The 21,722-nt window shown below is 41.5% G+C and overlaps 1 protein-coding gene across 16 annotated transcripts in view; it reads right to left on the reverse strand.

The window, feature by feature from the left end:
* The window catches only part of AAK1 (AP2 associated kinase 1), a 164,713-nt gene that overhangs the window by 131,868 nt on the left and 11,123 nt on the right, over positions 1-21,722 (reverse strand). The window lies entirely within an intron of this gene.

Consider the following 21,722-nt stretch of genomic DNA (forward strand, 5'->3'; position numbering starts at 1 on the left):
TAAACTAAAGAAACACAAAAATAGAGAGAAACCTGTATCTGAGCTAAAACCCAGGAAGAATGCCATCCCACCTGCCCAGAACTTTGAGGAATTTCTGCTAGATACACTCAAGATGGAGCAGGCCCAAAGAAGGGCTAGCAAGCTTTTTACAGAGAAACAAGTATTCTGGCAATGAATGTAGGCAGCACCCGCAGAACAAACAAGAGGGCGAGGGCAGCACACACAGAAGTGCTACAACACCGGGCAAGGCCCACACCGAAGCGACTCTTCTCAGAGCCTTGGGCCAGCAGTCAGCCACCCACCTTTTGCCCAGACCACAAAAAGTCTGGCAGTGGCACCAAAGGGCTGGGCTGGGCATGGGCAGCCCCAACATAAACTCAATCAACCTAAAATTTCCCCTTGTTTCTTTACTTGGATATGAAGACGTCAGACACTCAGTTATCTCTGTAAGAATCCATCTCTCATGAGATTATGGTGACAGCTGCAAAACTCTGTTCAGAATAAGATTTAAGGAATCAGTGTAACTATGACACTCAAGTAAGCTGTTACTTAAAAGGAATTTCTAAACCAGGAAAGACTGGGGCACCTAGGTGGCTCAGTCAGTTAAGCATCAGCCTTCAAACAAACCAGGAAATACTGAATGGTAATTAAAACTCTGAATGTCAATTTAGTAATAGAGGAAAGGAACACTAAACTGAGGGTTACAGGAAATCAAATTAGTAGAGTAAAACTTAGAAATTCCTCAAGAGCTCAGAGGAGAAGTTAAAGAAGATAAAAATGAGGTAGGGATTAATTTTACAAGTACAGGACAGAGAAAGAGCACAGCATGTTAAAAACCTGGACTCATAAGAAAAGACGAATATCCACCATTTGCTTCGACGTGGATGGAACTGGAGGGTATGATGCTGAGTGACGTAAGTCAATCAGAGAAGAACAATCATCATATGGTCTTACTCATACTGGAATATTAGAAATAATGAAAGGGACCATAAGGTAAAGGAGGGGAACTGAGTAGGAAAAATTAGAGAGGAAGACAAATCATGAGAGACTCCTGACTCTGGGAAATGAACAAAGGGTTGTGGAAGGGGAGGTGGGCAGGGGGGTCGGGGTGACTGGGTGACGGGCACTGAGGAGGGCACGTGATGGGGTGAGCACTGGGTGTTACACTGTATGTTGGCAAATTGAATTTAAATTAAAAAAAAAAAAACAAAAAAGCCTGGGTTCTACAAAAAACTGAAAATTAATAAATCCATTATAGTTGCAGGATACAATCAACTTGCAAAACTCAGGTGCAGTTCTATACACTTATAATGAACAATCCAAAAAGCATATTAAGAAAACAATCCTGGACCCGGGGTGGCTCAGCGGTTTAACGCCACCTTCAGCCCAGGGCGTGATCCTGGAGACCCAGGATCAAGTCCCATGTCAGGCTCCCTGCCTGGAGCCTGCTTTTCCCTCTGCCTGTGTCTCTACCTCTCTCTCTGTGTTTCTCTCATGAATAAATAAATAAAATTTTTTTTAAAAAAGAAAAGAAAACAATCCCATTTATGACAGCATCAAAAATAATAAAATACTTAGGAATATAAACTAAACCTAAAACAGTGCAGGAAGTTAAAGACTTGTACTCTGAAAATGACAAAACAATTCTGAAGAAAATTAAAGACAGAAATAAATGGAGACACATTCCAGGTACATGGATTGGAAGACTTAATACTGTCCTCCAACAGACTTTCACAGGGTAAAGTCAATATGACCAAAGCAATCTATAGATTCAATGTAACCCTCATCAAAATCCCAGTAAAACAGCAAGACCCATCCTAAAATTCATAAGAAATCTCCAGAGACGCTGAATAGTCTAAACAATTTTCAGAAAGAACAAAGTTGGAGGTCTCACACTTTCTGATTACAAAAGAATGGTAATCAACACACTGTGATACAGGCATAAAGACAGATACAGAGACGGATGAAATAGATCAGAAAGCCCAGAAATAAACTTCACATATACAGTCAAAAAATTTTTCAACAAGCCTGTCAAGACAATTCAAGGGGGAAATTACAGACTTTTCAACAAATGGCATTGGGAAAACTGGTATCCACAAGGAAGAAAAAAAAGAAAGAAAAAAAAACGGAGACCCTTACAATATATGTAAAAATTAACTCAAAATGGAGCAAAGATCTAAACATAAGAGCTCAAACTATAAAACTCTTAGAAGAAATCATAAAGGAAAAGCTTCATGAAAATGGACGGGGCACCGATTATCTTGGATATGACATCAAATGCACAAAAGGAAAGACAGATAAACGGGACTATATCGAAATTAAACAGCTGGGTTCTGGGGCACCTGGGCGGTTCAGTGGTTGAGCGTCTGCCTTTGGCCCAGGGCATGATTCCGGGGTCCTGGGATCAAGTCCCACATCGGGCTCCTTGCAGAGAATCTGCTTCTCCCTCTGCCTGTGTCTCTGCCTCTCAGGAATGAATAAATAAAATAGTTTTAATTAATTAATCAATTAATTAATAGTTGGGTGGTTTGGGGGTTTGTTTGTTTTTTGCATCAAACGACTCTATCAGCAGTATGAAAAGGCAACCCTCAGAACGGGACACAAATTTGTAAATCACGTATCTGACTAGGAGTTAACATCCAGAATATATAAAGTACTCCTACAACTCAACAATAAAAAAACAAACAACCCTATTTAAAAAATGGACAAGAGACTTGAATAGACATCTCTCCAAAGAAGACATACAAATGGCTCATAAGGCACATGAGAGGAAGCCCAACATTACTAATCTTTCGGAAAAAGCAAATCAAAACCACAATGACCTACTACTTCACACCAAATGGGATGGCCATTATGAAACAGAAATACCACCACCCCCCACACACACACACACACAGGAAATGACAAGTATTTACAAGGATGTGGAAAAACTGGAACCTTGTGCATTATTGGTGTCAATGTAAATGGTGCAGCTGTTGTGAAAAACACTATGGTGATTCCTCAAAAAAGTAAACACTGAATTATCACTGGCTCCAGCAACCCCCTTCTGGGTATCTACCAAAAAGAAGCAAGGACTTGAACAGATACTTGTGCACCTACATTCACAACAATAGTCAAAAGAGAAGCAAGCCAAGTGATCATCAACAGATGAATGGATAATCTAAATGTACATATGGACTATGGAATATTATTCAGCCTTAAAAAGGAAGCTCTGACACCTGCTACTACAAGGATGAAACCTGAAGACATTGTGCTAAGTGAAATAAGCCAGACACAAAAGGACAATACCGTATGATTCCATTTCTCTGCGGTACCTGAAGTAGCCAAACTCAGACACAGAAAGTAGACTGGTGGCTGCCAGGGGCTGGGGAGGGAAACAGGAAGTTAGTATTTAATGTGTACAGAGATCAGCGGTGGGCACAGATGGTGGTGATGGTTATACAACAACGGGAATGTTCGTGATGCCACAGAACTGTACACTTTAAAATGGTTAAAATAATTTTATGGTATGTATTTTTCACCACAACCAAGGGAAAAAAAACAAAAGCCTCGGGCTTAGGGTCAGCAGTCCCTTTACCCACAATAGATAATTCTGTGGCCTTAGGCAAGTTGCTTACCATCTCTCAACTGTAAAACGAGGTAGTATCAGTCCCTGTGTTGTAAGGCTGAGATAATCCCAGTAAAGCAGTCACCACAGAAGCACTAAAAGTTAGCTATTATTAATTATTATTATTATTATTATTATTATTATTATTATTAAAATGACTAAGATTACTCGGGTGGCACAGCTGACTCCTAGGACCTTGGCCAGAAAAGGACTGTAACTGTATTTGTGAATCACTATCTAGGGAAGGATGCTTTCATTTTTGTTTGGTATTTTACTAATTAAGACCCTCTCACCCTTGCCCCCTTCACCATTCAACCCATGTAAGGTTGAACTACACCCTATATAATTTTTACCCAGCAAGTCTCAATGTTGCCTCAGGAGACAGGACATTCCTTGGAAAAATTAACTGGCACCTTCATCCCACAGCGGAAGATATGATTTGGTTTATAAAAAGCAACTCAGTGATGATCTCTAAGCTAGGCAAAGATTTCAGATCCTTTGTGTCCTCCACTCTACCTAAAATGTCAACTTTGTAGATTTGCCAATGTTTTTGTCAATCTTGAAGTGTTATTTGGAGGAGTGCTGACTAGGCTTCGGACCTTTAGAACAGAAGTATTATTATCCTTCAGGGAGATGTGCATTTAACCATATATGATGGCCCAAGCTCTAGAAGGGGCAGGTGACAGGGGTGTGGGGTGCAGGTGGGGAATCTACTAGAAGTGGGTGACTCAAGGTCTCAGGAGGCCCATCCCCTCCCCCAGTCCAATGGCTCCCTGTAAGAAAAGTACTCTGGTCAAGGAAAGTGAGACACACACAGCTGAAGGCACATGCCTTGTAGTCCCAACAGCTCCTGGAATCATATCCTAAATCATGTGGGCAAAGATCAAGATCGTAGGAAGGAAGAAGGTCACTGCAAGGCTCCAGCACCATCATCTGCTGAATCAGTTCAGAAGACAAGCAGCAAAGAGCCACTTAATAAGCTTTATAGTGACTAGCATATATACTTGTGTGTCACTTACCATTCATGATGGCGACAGAATAATACCAAAGGAAAGCAAAATACCAGAGAAGACACCTGGTAAGGAAGGAAAGAGAAAAAAGGAAGGGCTCATGGAAGGAAGACAGAGCTAGAGTCACAAGGAGATAGGCTCAGTAGGTGTGGGGCGGAGGGCTGACAAACTAGCTCCAGTGAAGCCAGGCCCCGTCAGGCTGCCCAGTCCTCTCCTGGTGGGGCTGGCATTTCAAACCAAGAGCTTCCATGGAGGGCAACGGTGATATTGCAGCAAAATATGCCATTTGCTACCCAACTCTGTCTCCTTCTCTCCCAATCATGAAAAAAAAAAAAAAAAGGCTTTCCTGTACTCCCAGAACCATGTCTCCTTCACCCTTATAGTGGGATGGATGGGAGCCATGTCTTAACGCCAGAAACCTATAAATGTGACCTTACTTGAAAAAGGGGTCTTGGCGATGTAATTAAGTTAAGGCTCTCAAAATGAGATCGTTCTGGATCATAGCGGTAGGCCCTAAATCCAATGACAAGTATCCTTAGACCAAGACACTCGGAGAAGAGACAGTCCCGTGAAGATGCGGGCAGAGACTGGAGCGACACAACTAGAAGCAAAGGAGCCCACGGGCCGCCCCATGGGGAGCTGCAAGAGGCAAGGAAGGATCCTCTGCTAGAGACTGGAGGGGGAGGGAGTGTGGCCCTGTCGACACCCTGATTTCAGGCTCGGGGACTCCAGAATGGTGAGAAGGCAGACCTCTGCTGGGGTCATCTGTCACAGCCGCCCTAGCCCCCAAGCCTGGGAGAAAAGAGACAAACGCCTTGCTCTACCCTTTCTTCAGGGGCACCATCAAAAGCCTTCCTTCTGGCGGGTCTTCACTTACAATGTCTACCAAGGAAATTTCATGTCCCTTGGTATTGAGCTTTCCATGTGGACTTGGACCTCAGCTTAGCCACGTCCCAGGCACTTCACAGAGAAAGGAGCTCCACATGCCTGAACAGTTCGGTCACTCCTGCCAGGCACCCAGCCCACCTCATCTCACGTGGACTCTGATCCTTTACAGAAGACACAGACGGGAGGAGGGGAGGGGTTGCAGTTTTGCTTTTACACCAATTCAAAAGGAAATAGGATTGTCCCATCTGCATGGCTCAAAAATCAGAAGACCACAGTGGAAGATGCTTTAAGAACTTGGGGGGTTTCTAAAGGAATCTGAAACATAGGATTTTCCCAGTGGACTATAGGACAGGGACAAATGCCACCGCACCGCTGCTGGGTCTTGTATTTCTTTTTTTTTTTTTTCTGTGTTTTTTACACTATGAATATGTCCTTATATGAAAGGAACTACACACACAGTGGAAACCAAAAAGTTGTGACAGTTAAGCCTGATGCAGTAGCTACACCTCCTATACTTTCTACTAAAATCACTTCCAGTTTTGATAACTTAGTGGTGGGAGTTCAATAATGTCTGCTTCCTTCGGGCCTATACCTGTTTTGTTCATCATAATTTAAGCAATGTTTGCCCTCATGAGTAGGGCCTCAAAATATATTTGTCAAATGACCAGTTTGTATCATAAGGGTAAGACATTAAAATGGTAGATTTTATGTTATGTATATTTTACCATAATAAAAAATTTTTTTAAAAAACCACAACAAGATACTACTTCACACCTACTAGAATGACCATCATCAAAAAATAAAATAACAAGTGTTGGCAAGAATGTGGACTTGCCAAGAACTGGGACCCTCATGCTTTAGTAGTGGAAATGTAAAATTGTGCAGCCACTGTGGAAAACAACTTGGAGATTCTTCAAATTACCATCTGACCCAGCAATTCCACTTCTGGGTGTATACCCAAAATAAACGAAGAAGAATTTTGTTTTTCAAACAAAAACGTGTACACAAATCTTCATAGCTACATTATTCACAACAGCCAAACATAGAAAACAACCCAAATATCCATCAATGGATGAATGGATAAACAAACTGATATATCTAATAATTCTGAGGAATATTTTAACAATGGAATGTTATTCAAGCATACAAAAGGATGGAGTGCCGACGCATACCACAGCATAAATGAACCTCAAGACTACCGTGCTAAGTAAAAGAGGTCAGTCACAAAAGATGGTTGTATATGATTCCACTTATATGGAAAGTGCAGGATAGGTAAATCCACAGACACAAAGCCGATTGATTGGTGGCTTCCAGTGGCTGGGGAAGGAGGAGAGGGAGAATAACTGCTAAATGGAGACCTTTTAGGGTGATGTGAAAATACTTGGGAATTAGAGGTAGTGGCTGTACAACACTGTGAATGTACTAAATGCAAATGAACTGTTTACTTTTAAGTGATTATATGTTATATGAATTTCACTTCAGTTCAAAAAAGAAAAAGGTGAAATAAATCCAGCTTTGCCATCTAACCATACAATTCAAAGTAAATAATCCATATAAAACATTTGTTTTAATGACTTAACTAGTTATCAGGGTTTCTTAACCCAAGCACTACTGACTTGCGGCTGAATAAACAATCCCCTCTCGTGAGGGGTCGTCCTGGGCACTGCAGGACCAGTTCACCAGCATCCCTGGCCTCTACCCATCTGATGCCAGCAACATACACATATACCACTCGCCAAGCTGTGACAACCTAAAATGTCTCCAGACATTGCCAAATGTCCCTTGGCAGGCAAAACAGCCCCCGATTAAGAACCACTGGTCTAAATGGAAAAAAGGGCTCTCCCGGCAATTACTAAGAATTTGTTCTTTTTCAATCCCCTGTCAACCTGCCAGTGTGACTCACTGTTTCCTGCCAACCCTACCAGTCACAAATGACCTATCTATGAACTTCTGGCACCTGATTATAATGTCCTTCTAATCCTTGGTTCCCCCAAATCACTCATAAGTGCCCCCAGATACGCTGCTTTCTGCCTGCCGGGCCAGAAGTTATCCAGTAGCCCCCTCAGAGGTTCCCAGTGCCCGGCTCACGGTCTCCATGAGCACCCATGAGACAGAAGGGCATCCTGAAGGTACAGGTCAGGGAAAAAGCAAACCTACCAGTTTTACAAGTAGGACAGAACCTTCCAGGTGTCTCAGCCCTCCTCCCCCAATCTCAGTAGTTAATTAAAGAACAATGAAAGTCCCACCCATCATCCCATCCCCAAACAGGCTCACAGGGGAAATGAGAAGTTGAAAGCCCCTATCCCTAGAAGATAGGATTAAATTTGCAGAATTCAATTATCTCTACCTTTGGGGGACAAGATCAATTTAGGCCTAGTTATTTTGACATTAATCTTTCAGGAAACCCCCAAACCTTGAAAGGAGAAATGGATCCTAATTCCATCTGAACTTGTGTAGCCTTGGACAGGTCATTTAATCCTCTGGGCACAGTTTTCTCCTTTGCAAAATATGTGAGTCAAGCTGTTTGAACTCTAAGTTTAATGCATTAATTCAATACCTACTTACTAAGTATCTACTTATTGAGAGCATATAAAAGGTGAGTGGAAACCTAACCACACCCCTTAGGAGCCCAGGTTGGGTCAGGGGTAGGCGGAGAACAGCTTAGATGACAAGGAGATAAATGAACACAGTTAAGATGGAACAAAAGGTAAAGAGATGTGTGCCAAGAGCTTGAGTGTAAGAAAGAACACAAACTGGGAACCACTAATCACATGTAAAAGAAGTCAACAGGTATTCCCAGGAGCAGTCCTGATCTGTGCAGGAGGTGAAGCGAGGAGTTTCAACCACTAGGGGTGCGGAGGAGCCAGCATCTCATGGAGACTTCTCAGCTAACTATTTTGGTTCTTGGATAACTGGAAATATGCAAGATACCATGTCTAACTCACAAATTGAGCCTTTTTTTTTTTTTTTTTTAATAACAAGGACCTTTTCCTTTATCTAGAGGCTGGCAAAGACTCAGGAAGAAGTGGTCCTTCATCACTCAGCAACCTCTGAGGTAAAGGACTCCTCTAAGAGTTAATCATTAGTCCACCGTGAAAAAAGAGAACCAAGAGGCAACCAACTTGACCAGCAAGGCCTAAAAGTTAAAGGTGAGCAGAAAGTTCCAGCAATCTATAAAATACAAAAGGTAAATTCAAAATCACATACTGAGGCCACATCTTTTTCTTCTCAAAGCCAACAAAGGAGAATTTTTTAAAATTTATATATATAATATATATATAGTACAAGTAAATATTTAATATATAAATATATAAAATATAACTGAAAGTTTACTCCTTTTAATAATAAGAGGAAACACAAAGCTGTCAAATAAATGCCATAAACAACTACTTAACTCCATAACCTGGCCAAAAGATACATCATCCAAATCGCTCTGGCCTGCTTCTGCACCAGCCAACGTGGCTTGCATCATCAGCCCTCTCATGCCAGATTTTCCTACACTTCACTAACCTCAGGGTAGGAGGTCAGAATCTTCCTTGCTCTCTTAAATTAATTCCAGATCATTACTGTTTCCACCTTCCACTCTCATGTAAAAGTCCCTGCCCCTCTGAGCTCATGCCATCTGGCTCCCGTGGCTTCTATTCTTCCTTGCCTTTCCTACTCATTTCTGCAAATTCACTGAAAACTTTGGCATCCTGGCTTCCTCTCTGCTGTAACTCTTGCCACTATCTTGGATGGTTTCAAAATCTACAAGGATGATTTATTCCTATACTTTGGCGTCTAAATTTCTTCACTACAAAGACCTTTGGTCTTTCCAAACACCTACGTCCATGGCCACACCTTAGACCTCGTCAACACAAATCTTAAATGCCAACTGTTCACCTTCTGACACACCTTCCAACCCTTCCAGTCTCTCATGCCTTCACTCTGGCCTAATCTGTTCTTCAAATTCATCCATCCTTCAGGCTCTGACTCTTTCTATTTCTCCCATCAACCAACCTGTTCTTTAGATGATGGTCTTCTCTCCTGATTCTTGCCCCATGGTCAACAATGTGGACTGCTCCTTTGACTCTTCTGCACCCCTGGCTTCCCATCACATCTCCCCAACTTGGAATCAATGCTAAATCCACCTATCTGGCTCCTAACCCAGTCTCCTGAACTCTACTGGAGAAAAATCATACAATCTTCCAAAACTGTATCATTATCAATTCATGGTCTTCATCCTGGCCCGGGTCCTTTACTTGTCCTTGGATAGCTCCCACTCCTATTCCTCTCAATGACTAGCCCAAATCCTCAGGAGTGTCCTCAGCCCTATACTCTCACCACTACCCTCAGGAGACAACCTTGCCTCCTTATCCAGAAAAGTGAGGGCATCTGCCATGACTACCTTCAAATTCCTATCTCCCCCAACCAACCCCAGCTCTCCCACTACAAGCTGAACTACATCTACACCGACTCATTTATCTCCTCCTGTCTCTGAGGGTGAAATTTCTTCCTCCTTTTCCAAGGACTAGCCTTGATCTCATTCATTCATCACCAATTTAATCAATAAATATTTGTTAAGCCCATCCTGTGACTGCCTGTGAACAAAACAGACAAGCTCATGAAGTTTATATTCTTTTTTTTTTTTTTTTAAGATTTTATTTATTCATGATAGACGGAGAGAGAGAGAGAGAGAGAGAGAGAGAGAGGCAGAGACACAGGCAGAGGGAAAGGCAGGCTCCATGCCGGAAGCCCGACGTGAGACTTGATCCCGGGGCTCCAGGATAGCACCCTGGGCCAAAGGCAGGCGCTAAACCACTGAGCCACCGAGGGATCCCTGAAGTTTATATTCTAATGAAGGGAGATAATCAACAAATAAATTACAAAGCGTACAGATGCAGGGAAAAAGAATAAGGAGAGTTAGGGGAATGGAGGGTTGTCATTTTTAATACAATAGTCAGAGAAGGACTCTCTGAAAAAGTGAAATTTAAGCAAGACAAGTGAGGGAGAGCAAGCTTTGGGGCTACCTAGACGAAGACTATTACAGGCAGAAGGAAAAGTGAGCACCAAAACCCGGCATGAACCTACCCTGCTTTAACGAGCTACAAGGCCAGGGTGGACAGAATGCAAAAACCAAAGAGGAGAGTGGTAAAATAGAGAAGCGACTGTGGGCTAGAGAAGAGCACTTTCTAGGCCCAGGTCAGGATCTGCAGTTTTAGGTCCAGTGAGATGGGCAGTCACTAGGACCATTCTGAGCAGAGGAGTCACATGAAATGACCTTCGCTTGGAAGGATCATTCTGACTCCTGTGAGATTAGACAGGAGCCTCAAGGAGAAGTAGAGACCAATGAAGAAGCAACTGGAATAATCCAGGCCAACAACAGCTTGACCTAGGGAGACAGCAGGTGAGGAAGGTAGGGCTGGTTGGTTTGGGGGGATGTATGGTGAATGGCAAATAGAGTTTTCTGACACACTAGATGAGAAGAGGTTTGGGGCCTGAGAATATGGAAGGGGCCAACTGGCTCACTGGAGGAAATGTTTTTGATCTGAATAACTGAAAGGATAAAGCTGCAATTCAAAAAGATGAAGATGTCATCTCTTCCAGTCTCTTCTGGAACCTTACTCCAATAGGCAACTGTCCTTACTTTTGTTTTAATTTCTCTATCTCTCCCCACCTGATGCCTTCCTAGTAGCCTGTTCTTATATTCAAACACCTCCCGACCTAGTGACCATACAATCTGTCCTTTTCTTATTCACACTTCTTGACGAAATAATGCAACCTTGGTGCACCCACCCATCAACTCACTGCTCTTCTGAAACCACTCTCTTGTGGAGGCCAATGCCATCCCACTGTCCAATACGGGGGACATTTTCCAGTCTTTATCCTACCTGGCCACTCTGGTGCATCTAAGCCTCTTCTAGACTCTGATTTCTCACCTCTGTATGGTCCCATATGTGTAAGACACTGCAGTCTACTGATCATCCTCAAACCTCTCTGGATGTTCTTTCTCAGTCTCCTTAAAGGGCTTTCCTTACCAGGCTATCGCTTAAATCTTGCTAAACCTCAATTCCATTCTCAGCCTGTTGATCTTCTCACTCTTGACTTTTCAAACTTGAGTACAAGTATTTCTGCACATACAGCTCCAAACAATTTCATATAATATTCAACTTCCCTAGGTGCTCTTTCCCAAAATGATTTGCCCAAGTTCCCCAAAGCCCTATCCCACTTTACCAGAAATAAATAAGCAAAATTTGTAAAAGACACACCTTCACCCAGTTCTCACTGTGGTGCATTCCCCAGAGTGTGAAAAATACCAGAGTTCTACACATAAAATCCACAGGGTTTTTTTATATTTCCCTGACATATATGTTTCCGTAAGAGATGCAGCATAATGTTAGAAATGTGAGGCCCTGGTGCGCCTGGATGGCTCACTCAGTTGAGTGTCCAACTCTTTTTTTTTTTTTAAGATTTTATTTATTTTTATTTATGAGAGAGAGAGAGAGAGAGAGAGAGAGAGAGAGAGAGATGCAGAGACACAGGCAGAGGGAGAAGCAGGCTCCATGCAGGAGACCTGATGTGGGACTCGATCCCGAGTCTCCAGGACCAGGCCCTGGGCTGACGGCAGTGCTAAACTGCTGAGCCACCCGGGCTGCCCAAGTGTCTAACTCTTGATTTCAACTCAGGTCATGATCTCAGATTTGTTGGGATCGAGCCTTGCATCGAGGTTGGCACTGGGCATGGAATCTGCTTGGGATTCTCTTTCCTTCTTCCCCCACTCCTCTCCCCTCCTCTAAAAAAAGAAAGAAAGAAAGAAATGTGATGTACTACAAGTCCCTGTTGGGATGCTCTGAATTCAGGTATGTTGTAGAACAGAGTAGTAGGAGTAAAGACAATTTTAACAGACCCTAAATTAGATGAGCAGAAGCCCTAGGAGAAGCTCAGCTGAGCCTCCATCAACCCACAGAATCATGAGAAATTATGAACCATTGTTGTCTTAAGTCCCTGGGGGTGTAGGTAGTTTGTTACACAACAGCAGAAAACCCAAACACACCCAAACACAGTGCAAAGTGATCATATCAAACTCATCATCTTCTTCATTAAACCTGCTTCTTCCCTCTTTCCACCCTCTCTCTCCTCCTGAACTCAGCTAGTGCCACTTCCATCTCACGTACCTGGGCCCTCAAACTAGAAGTCCAGGCCTCACTTTCAACCTCCAAGTCCAAGCGAGCACCATATCCTGACTATATGAACCTCCTAAATATCTGTGTGCATTCTACTCTGTTCCCATTCGTGTTCTGCCCTTAGATCTAGATCATGGCAACAGCCTCCCAGATGCTCTAGACTCAGCTCCTTCCCATCATTCTCCACAGATCCAACTAAACTGCAAACCTGATCACGGCATCCCCTCTTAAGAATCTGGCTTCCCTACTGCTCGAAAAATAAACTTCGGACTCAAAGGGTCTCCGTGATCTAGGCCCTCTATTTCTCCTCAGGCCTTTCCAAGTATGACTTCAGATAGAAATCATAAAGGAAAAGATTGACATACATGATTGCACAAAAATTAAAGATATCTGCAAAACCCCACTTTAACAGAAAGTAAATGACAAAACAGAAAAAAAGAAGCTGCAATGTGTGTGTGTGTGTGTGTGTGTGTGTGTGAAAGGATTAACATCTCAAATATGTGAAGAACTTCTGTAAGTTGTTAAGGAAGATGAACACTCTAACAAAACTATGAGCAAAGAAACATAAACCAAAAAATCACCAAAGAAGAAATATAAAGGACAGATAAAAGACATAGAGACAGACAGAAAGAAACAAAGAGAACATGTCCAACCTCATAAAGAAGATATACTTCTGGAGCACCTGGGTGGCTCAATCAGCTAAGCATCTGACTCTCGATTTTGACTCAGGTCAGGATCTCAGGGTCAGGAGATCAAGCCCTGCATCATGCTCCTTGCTCCACGGGGAATCTGCTTGAGATTGCTTCTCCCTTTGCCTGTGTCTCTGCTTCTCTTTCTGTGTCTCCCATGAATAAATAAATAAAATCTTAAAAAAAAAAAAAAAAAGGATACACTTCTTATGGAAGTATGTTTACTCTTTCTGGAGGCTATTTTATAATATAGATCAAAAGTTGAAATATGAGTATCTTTTTTTTTTTAAGATTTTATTTATTCACGAGAGACACAGAGAGAGAGAGAGAGGCAGAGACCCAGGCAGAGGAAGAAGCAGGCTTCATGCAGGGAGCCTGACATGGGACTCGATCCCAGGACCCCAGGATCATGCCCTGGGCCAAAGGCGGCACTAAACTGGGGCTGCCCCTATGAGTATCCTTTGATCCAGCCATTTCACATTCAGAAATTTCTTCTAAGGAAGTAATAGGACAAGGCTTGAATAATACTCGCTGTGGTTGTTTCATAACAGCTATAAATAACCTAAATGTCTAATAGGAGACTGGCTAAATAAATCACAACACATCCATACAATGGACTAAAACTGATGATGCAGATATTTAACACAAATAGTTAGGAAATACTGCTAAGGGAGAAAGCAGATTACAGAGGATGATGTGAAGGATATTCTTATTTTTATAAAAACACACAAGTCTGGAAGGCACACACAAAACATTAACAATGGTGAGTTATAGGATTACGGGTAAATATTTTCCTTTTTTAAAGATTTTTTTAACGTAATCTCTATACCAGACGTGGGGCTCGAATTCACAACCCCAAGATCAAGAATCACATGTCCTACTGAAAGAGCCAGCCAGGTACCCAGTATTTTCTCTTTGTCTAACTTTATTTTCTAACTATTCTACTATCTGTATGGATTAACCTGTATAAAAAAATATTTCATCAGGGGCACCTGGCTGGCTCAGTCAGAAGAGCATGCAACTCTTGATCTTGGGATCACGAGTTTAAGTCCCACATGGAGTGTAGAGATTACTTAAATTAAAAAAAAAAAAAAACCTTAAAAAAATATTTTATGACTTAACGATTGCTTTCTTCCATATCACACACACATCACACATAGAACTAGCATTCATTTCATTGTTTCAAGTCTTCCAGCCCCCAACACCAAATACCAGTTGAGCGTCTCCAGCAGGGCCCTTACTGAGATACAAACATAGACAGCATTGAACAGTGAGCTATAAATCCTGGAAACTTCTCTGTGGTTTCATATAAATGGAAATTGAATGACTGAGATAATATTATAACAGGGCCTAAAACAGTGCTTTACATTGAAAGGGTGAAGAAGGGCCTTCTGTGTGTGAGGAGGGTGGGTGGGAGACAGGAAGAGAAGGGATAGAAAGTAAGAAGGAAAATGGAAATAGGCTAAGTCCCTATGGCATTGATACTCAACTTTTCAGACAAATGCTTCTAACCACATTTAATTAATAAGAACTATCAAATGGTAACTCGTTATCTCCTTAGAACTAAACCTTTCTGGAACATGAGGCATAAAAAACTAATTTCTGTGCCAACAGGAGGCACAGCCTATGCTCAGCAGCTCCTGTCCTTCCATCACAGACAAGACCCTCCAACTCTCACTAACAGCCTCTTTACTGTTTGTTGCACACGGCTCTAACAGGCTTAGTCACCTGCCTTCTGAGTCCACTGCAGATTAAAGCAGCAAATCAGAGAGGCCCTAATTCAGGAAGGCACACGGATAGCAGCGAGAAGTGACAGGGGACAGTCTCCCAAGAAAGGAACCAGAAAAACACAATGAAGCACAAACATGAAGTTCTAAAAGCCGCGCAAGCCAGGAGCAAACTAAACTGTCTTACCCATATCAAGCAAAGCTCACAACAGACCTAATAACAACGCAATTGAGAAATAAAGGAATGGTGAGAGGTTAGACTTCAAAAGTAACGTCACCATCACATTATCCTCCTCTTACTGACCGGGAACCTGATGGACAGGGTGGGAAGTAATCTGTCCAGAGTACAGGGCACGGTGGTCACCAGACAGGTGCCGACCAGGCATACTTTCTACCTATGTCATGCTGCTTCTGTGACATATAATCTAGAAGACAGGAAATAGATAATCTGTTTCAGAAAAAGTCCTACCCAAAATAGTACACTTTCAAAATTGATAAACCCTCAGGGGTCAGGAAAACCTGTCTTCCCATGAGTCATTTCAAATGGGCTTTCCAAATGATCAGGCCACTCTTCTATTTATACTGCCAGTCCTTTTCTTCCTAAACCTAAGGAATTTCTCTCCAACCTTCCTGACTCTCTGTAAACCCGCAATTCAACTCACACCCCACAGCATTTGGATAGAAAACAAAAGCCAGGAGGTGTAGGGAAAAGAAGAAAGAAGAAGAAAATAAAACTAAAGCCAGGAGGCAAGAATTCCCTCGACCTATCAAATCTCACCAATTCCCTATCTTCTGTACCATCCTTTGTCCTGTGCCCTGCCAGGTCAGTGAATGAAGTGCCTTCTCCTGTCCAAAGCCCTCTCCTGCACCTGAGTTCAGAATTCTCTCTGTGACCTGTCCTTAACTCCTCAGTCCTCTTTCATCAGTAATCCCCCCTGTACTCTAGTTCCATCCCCTCCTCTCTACTGGCTGCTTCTTCTCTGCTTAATGTACTTGAGACTCTTCCACCATTAAAAATAATAATAAATTCCTCCGTGACTCAGCATCCGACGGACTTCCCATTCACTCATACCACTGCCTCCACTGCTCCACTTAAACTGCTCTAACAGAGCTCAGGAATAATCTTCATATTCCCAAGCCCCATAAACACTCTTCCATCCTTATCATGACCTTTCTGATCTCTAACACCCCAAAGCATCCATACTCCCCTTTTAAATCTACTTAGTATTCATTTCCATCGCTTAATCTCTCCTGGTTCTACATCTATATCTCCAGTCATTCTGCCTCCTTCATCTGCTCATGTCTTCCTTCAACTAGTTTTCACTGAGCTCCTCAGATATGTCAGGTGCTACACTGGGCGCTGGGGATATATGATGAACAAGTCAGTCAAGGTCTCTGCTTTCATGAACGTGATATTCTTGTAGAGGAAGATAAACAACAAGCAAGAATCAGTTGATACAGCCTACCTGGCGAAACAAAACACGATAAGTTCCTTATATTGGATGGTTAAGGAAGCTCTCTCCGATGTAAGATTTAAATGAGGTCTGAATGGCAAGAAGTCAGCCAGGGGCGCCCGGGGGGCTCAGCTGGTTAAGCATCTGCCTTCTGCTCAGGTCAGAATCCCAGGGTCCTTGCATCGGGCTCCCTGCTCAGCAGACAGTCTGTTTCTCCCTCCCCCTCCCCCCAGCTCGTGTATGCACACACGTGCTTTCTCTCACTCTCTAATAAACAAATAAATAAAATATTAAAAAAAAAAAAAGGAGGAGTCAGCCATGGAAAGACCAGAAAGGCACTAAAGACCTAAATATGAGATCTGAAACCATAAAACTCCTAGAAGAAAACACAGGCAGTAATTTCTTTGACGCCAGTTACAGTAATATTTTTTCTAGATAGATCTCCTTAGGCAAAAGAAACATAAGCAAAAATAAACTATTAGGGACTACACCAAAATAAAAAGCTTTTGTTTTATACAAAACAAAAAGACAACATACTAAATGAGAGAAGATATTTGCAAATTATATAACTGCTAAAGAGTTAATATCCAACATATATAAAGATCTTATGTAACTCGAGACCAAAAAAAAAAAAAAAAAAAAAAAAAAAACCCAAATAATCCAAGTGAAAAATGGGCAGAGGACCTGAAAAGACATGTTTCCAAAGATGAAATACAGATGGCCAGAAATATATGAAAGGATGCTTAAAAAAAAAAAAAGATGCTCAACATCATTAATCATCAGGAAAATGCAAATCAAAACCATAATGAGATATCACCTTCTACCTGTCAGAATGGCTAGGATCAAAAAAACAAGAAAGAACAAATGCTGGTGAGGATACGGAATAAAAGATACCTTTGTTGACTACTGATAGGAATATAAGTTGATGCAGCCACTGTGGAAAACAGAACAGAGATTCCTCAAAAAAATTGAAAAAAGAAATACCGTATAATCAAGTAATTCCACCACTGGGTACTTATTAAAAGAAAACAAAAATACTAATTCAAAAAGATACATACCTCCCTATGTTTACTGCAACATTATTTACAATAGCAAAGATATGGAAACAACACAAGTGTCCATCAACACACAGAATGGATAAAGATGTAATATATGTATAAAATGTAATATTACTCCACAGAAAAAAATGAGATCTTGCCATTGCAACAATGTAGGATGGACCTAGAGGGTATTATGCTAAGTGAAATAAGTCAGACAGAGAAAGTCAAATGCCACATGATTTCACTTATCTGGGGAATCTAAAAAAACAAAACAAATGAACAAAGAAACAAAAAAAAAACAGATTCTTAAATACAGAGTGCAAGCTGGTGGCTGCTAGAAGGGAGGTGGGGCAGGGGGTAAAATAAAGGATATCAAGAGGCACAAACCTCCAGTCATAAAATAAATAAATCACAAAGATGAGAAGTACAGCATAGGAAATATAGTCAACAATATCGTCATAACGTCGTTGGGTGACAGATGGTGCCTACACTTAGTGATGAGCACTGTGTAACGTGCAGAATTGCTGAATCACTATGTTGTACACCTGAAACTAATATAACACTGTATGGGGTGGGGGTGACTGGGTGACGGGCACTGGGGGGCACTTGATGGGATGATGGGTGTTATTCTATATGTTGGCAAACTGAACACCAATAAAAAATAAATTTATAAAATAATAATAACACTGTTAATTATACTTCAATAAAAAAGTACTTAGTTTTAAAAATAGATTTTAATATATTTTTCTATCTGTGTATCTACCTTCCCTCTTTCCCTCTTTCACTTTCCTTATTTCATTCCTTCCTTTTGTGTTTCTTATCTTTTCTTTTTTTCCCCTCTGTCCTTCATTTCTTCCTATCTTAAAAAAAAAAAAAAAAGAACAAACATTCCAGGCAAAAGGACCAGCCAAGCCTAAGATACCAAAGAGGAAACAATGTTAAATGCTCAAAAGAGATAAAGATAAGGAGCACACAGGGGTTTGCAGGTCAGAGTGCGGAGTTTGGCGTGCACCTCTTCCTCCACCTATCCAGAGCCCCCTTCTCTCTCCCAGTCTCCTTCTGAGGACTCGTTCCATTTCACTTTTCATTAATATCATATGGTTATAGGACAACTCTCACCAAACTTTTCTCTAAAATGCAGACCAGTCCTATTCTCCAATGTCCTAAACCATATTCACACTTGGATTTCCGTTGGTGCTTCCTGCTAAAGAATCCCAAACTAAAGTCATTCTCTTTCCCTCATACACTGTTCCTTCTTCATTTTGTTGACACCATTACCAACCTAGTCACGCCAGAAGCCCAAGCTTCATCCTAGCTTCCTCTCTCCTCCAACGTCGAATTCTGAACACAGATTTTTCTAGTTTAAAGGAGAGATACAGAGGGACACCTTGGTGGCTCAGAGGTTTAGCATCTGCCTTTGGCTCAGGCTGTGACCCTGTGATCGAGTCCTGCATTGGACTCCCCCCAGGGAGCCTGCTTCTCCCTCTGCCTGTGTCTCTGCCTCTGTCTCTGATGAATAAATAAATAAAATCTTTTTAAAATAAAATAAAGAAAAAAAAACAAAAAATAAAATAAAATAAAATAAAATAAAATAAAATAAAATAAAGAAGAGATATGGAAGCAGGTAAACAGAAAAGGAATGCAATCTTTTGCCTCCCCTAAGAATGACACTTCCCAGTATGGCTCATACATCAGCCAAGGTTAACAACCCATCTCAGGAATGTTGTTTAGTCACAGCCACACAAGTCTAACACTTCAATCTGATCAACTCCATGCCACTGTCCCTCTCAAATGGCCTCAACACAAACTACACAAACTTAAAAATCATGTCTTCCAGGAGAAGGTATCTTTGGGACCCCCAATGATCTCCATATTTATATAAGAAAAAAACACGCTCACAGAAGGGAAGTCACGTGTCCCAGATCACTGAGGAGACTACAGGATCCACTGCCCTTAGCTTGTTCATTACGAGCTAAACCTCGAACAAGAACTTGAATATATAGACTCGGATGTTAGCCTATCATATCACCCTAAAATACTCCAAAACTGCTAGGTGAGCAACTTAAATGAGCCATTTTATATTATTAACATAACATACTAAGAGTCTAAAACTCTGTTTTTAAAAGAGAAAGAAGTACTACATTTTCTGAGAAAGTCTACGTTATTCTAAAGTAACTTTTTTCAAGTGAATTCTCATCATTGGTCAGGGAGCCACCAAGATCTGATCTTTCTTTTTTTCTTTTTTAAAGATTTTTTATTTATTTATGAGAGACAGAGAGAGGGGGGCAGAGACACAGGCAGAAGGAGAAGCAGGCTCCATGCAGGGAGCCTGATGTGGGACTCGATCTCAGATCCCGGGATCATGCCCTGGGCTGAAGGCAGACACTCAACCGCTGAGCCACCCAGGGGCCCCAGAGCTGATCTTTCAACAAGGTCATGGAACTCACAGGGCAAAACACTGGGCAAGATTTACTAAAAATCCTCCTTTTCACTGCTTCTCTCTGAAAATAGCAAGAACAGGGGGAAGTAAGGGCCTATCTATGTTCTAAGAGCTACATCAGCGATCAATTTTAGATATCACCACTCTAGACTCAATTTATAACTGAGCAGCTAGTGCCATACTCATGAACCTTTTAAAAACTGTATTCTCGGGGCACCTGGGTGGCACAGTCAGTTAAACGCCCAACTCTTGGTTTCGGCTCAGGTCATGATCTCAGGGTCCAGCAGTTGAGCCATTGTAGGCTTGGGATTCTCTTTCTCCCTCTCCTTTGGACCCTCCCTCATGGTGCTGTCTGTCTGTCTCTCTCTCTCTTTCTCTCCAAGATAAATAAATAAAATATTTTAAAAACAAAATCACATTCCCTTTGATAAATATAAAAGTCTCCTGTCTCCCTTCCCCCATCTCTTAAGGCTACAAAATACTTCTTAAGAAGGTATATCAACACTCCTCATTCTCTTTGAGGTCCTTCCTTTCCTAGCTGGACCTGGGGTTAGTCTGTGCTCTTCCAAATCATGTATTTGTTTCCTATCTGTTCTTTGTTCCCATGCTCACAATCCTAAATATAAGTTGAGAATCACTATCCTAATTTAACGAGGCCAGCATCTACCACGAGCTAGAAAATTAATGCATGCCTCCCTTAAAGACAAATTCCAGCTACTTCTGAGGCTTTGATACTTCACTTAATCTTCTCCATCTTCACAATATAGACTGAAATAATTTTAGGGTTCCTTTACATAGTTAAGATACTTATATTTTATATCTCTACTTTTGAGATTGAAAGAATTAGGTATCTATAATTGAATTCGATCAATAAAGAGATTTACATGACTTTCTAGAAGGTGTTCTACTTTGCTTTGAATTTTATTATTTTTCACCTTTACCAAAAACCTACAAGATTTGAGAGCTCTTATCATTGTAATAAGGTCCCAAACAGATCTATTATATTATTGGAATAGGCATAGGGAGGTCTATGTATCTCACATTTGTCTGGTCTGTAGTGCCTACCCAGTAAATTTGAATTAGCATTGATTTACTGTATTATTCTTCAGTTAATTTATTCTCCAGGACCCACAGTTGCATTGTTCAAACATAAGAGTCCTGAATTGGATACAAAATAAACCTAAGGTTTACACCCTGCCTCTTAAGAATTATCTAACACTAGAGAGTAGATACAAATGAAATAGATAAATAGCAAAACAAAACCTTGAGATTATGGGCCCCGCCAACAAAGGCAGCAATGATGACAAGCAACTACAAGACAGGAAGGAAAGATGGATCAACTGTTCTAAGTATGCAGGTTAGATGGGATGAAGGTAGGTGGGCAAGAGAGAGGATCCCAGATAAAGGGAGTACTGGAAAGAACTAAATCCACGGTACAAGGGAAGATGAGGAGGGCACAGGCCTAAATGTGTCAGAGCACAAGAATCTGAAGCTGGATAGGCAGCGAGGATCACATGTTTCTCAGGGGCAGAGAGGCCCTTCATACTAATAGCAACATGACAGGTGAGGAGATTTTCCAGCACACAGGTGGCTTTCAAGCAGGAAAAAAAAAAAAAAACCCTCAAACCACAGTAATTATCTGAGATTCTCATCTCCTTAACCTTATCTAAATCTGTCCATCTATCTTCAGAGTATAGCATTCAT

This window comes from Vulpes lagopus, chromosome 5 (assembly GCF_018345385.1).
Source record: "Vulpes lagopus strain Blue_001 chromosome 5, ASM1834538v1, whole genome shotgun sequence".
In the NCBI taxonomy this organism is placed as follows: Eukaryota; Metazoa; Chordata; class Mammalia; order Carnivora; family Canidae; genus Vulpes; species Vulpes lagopus.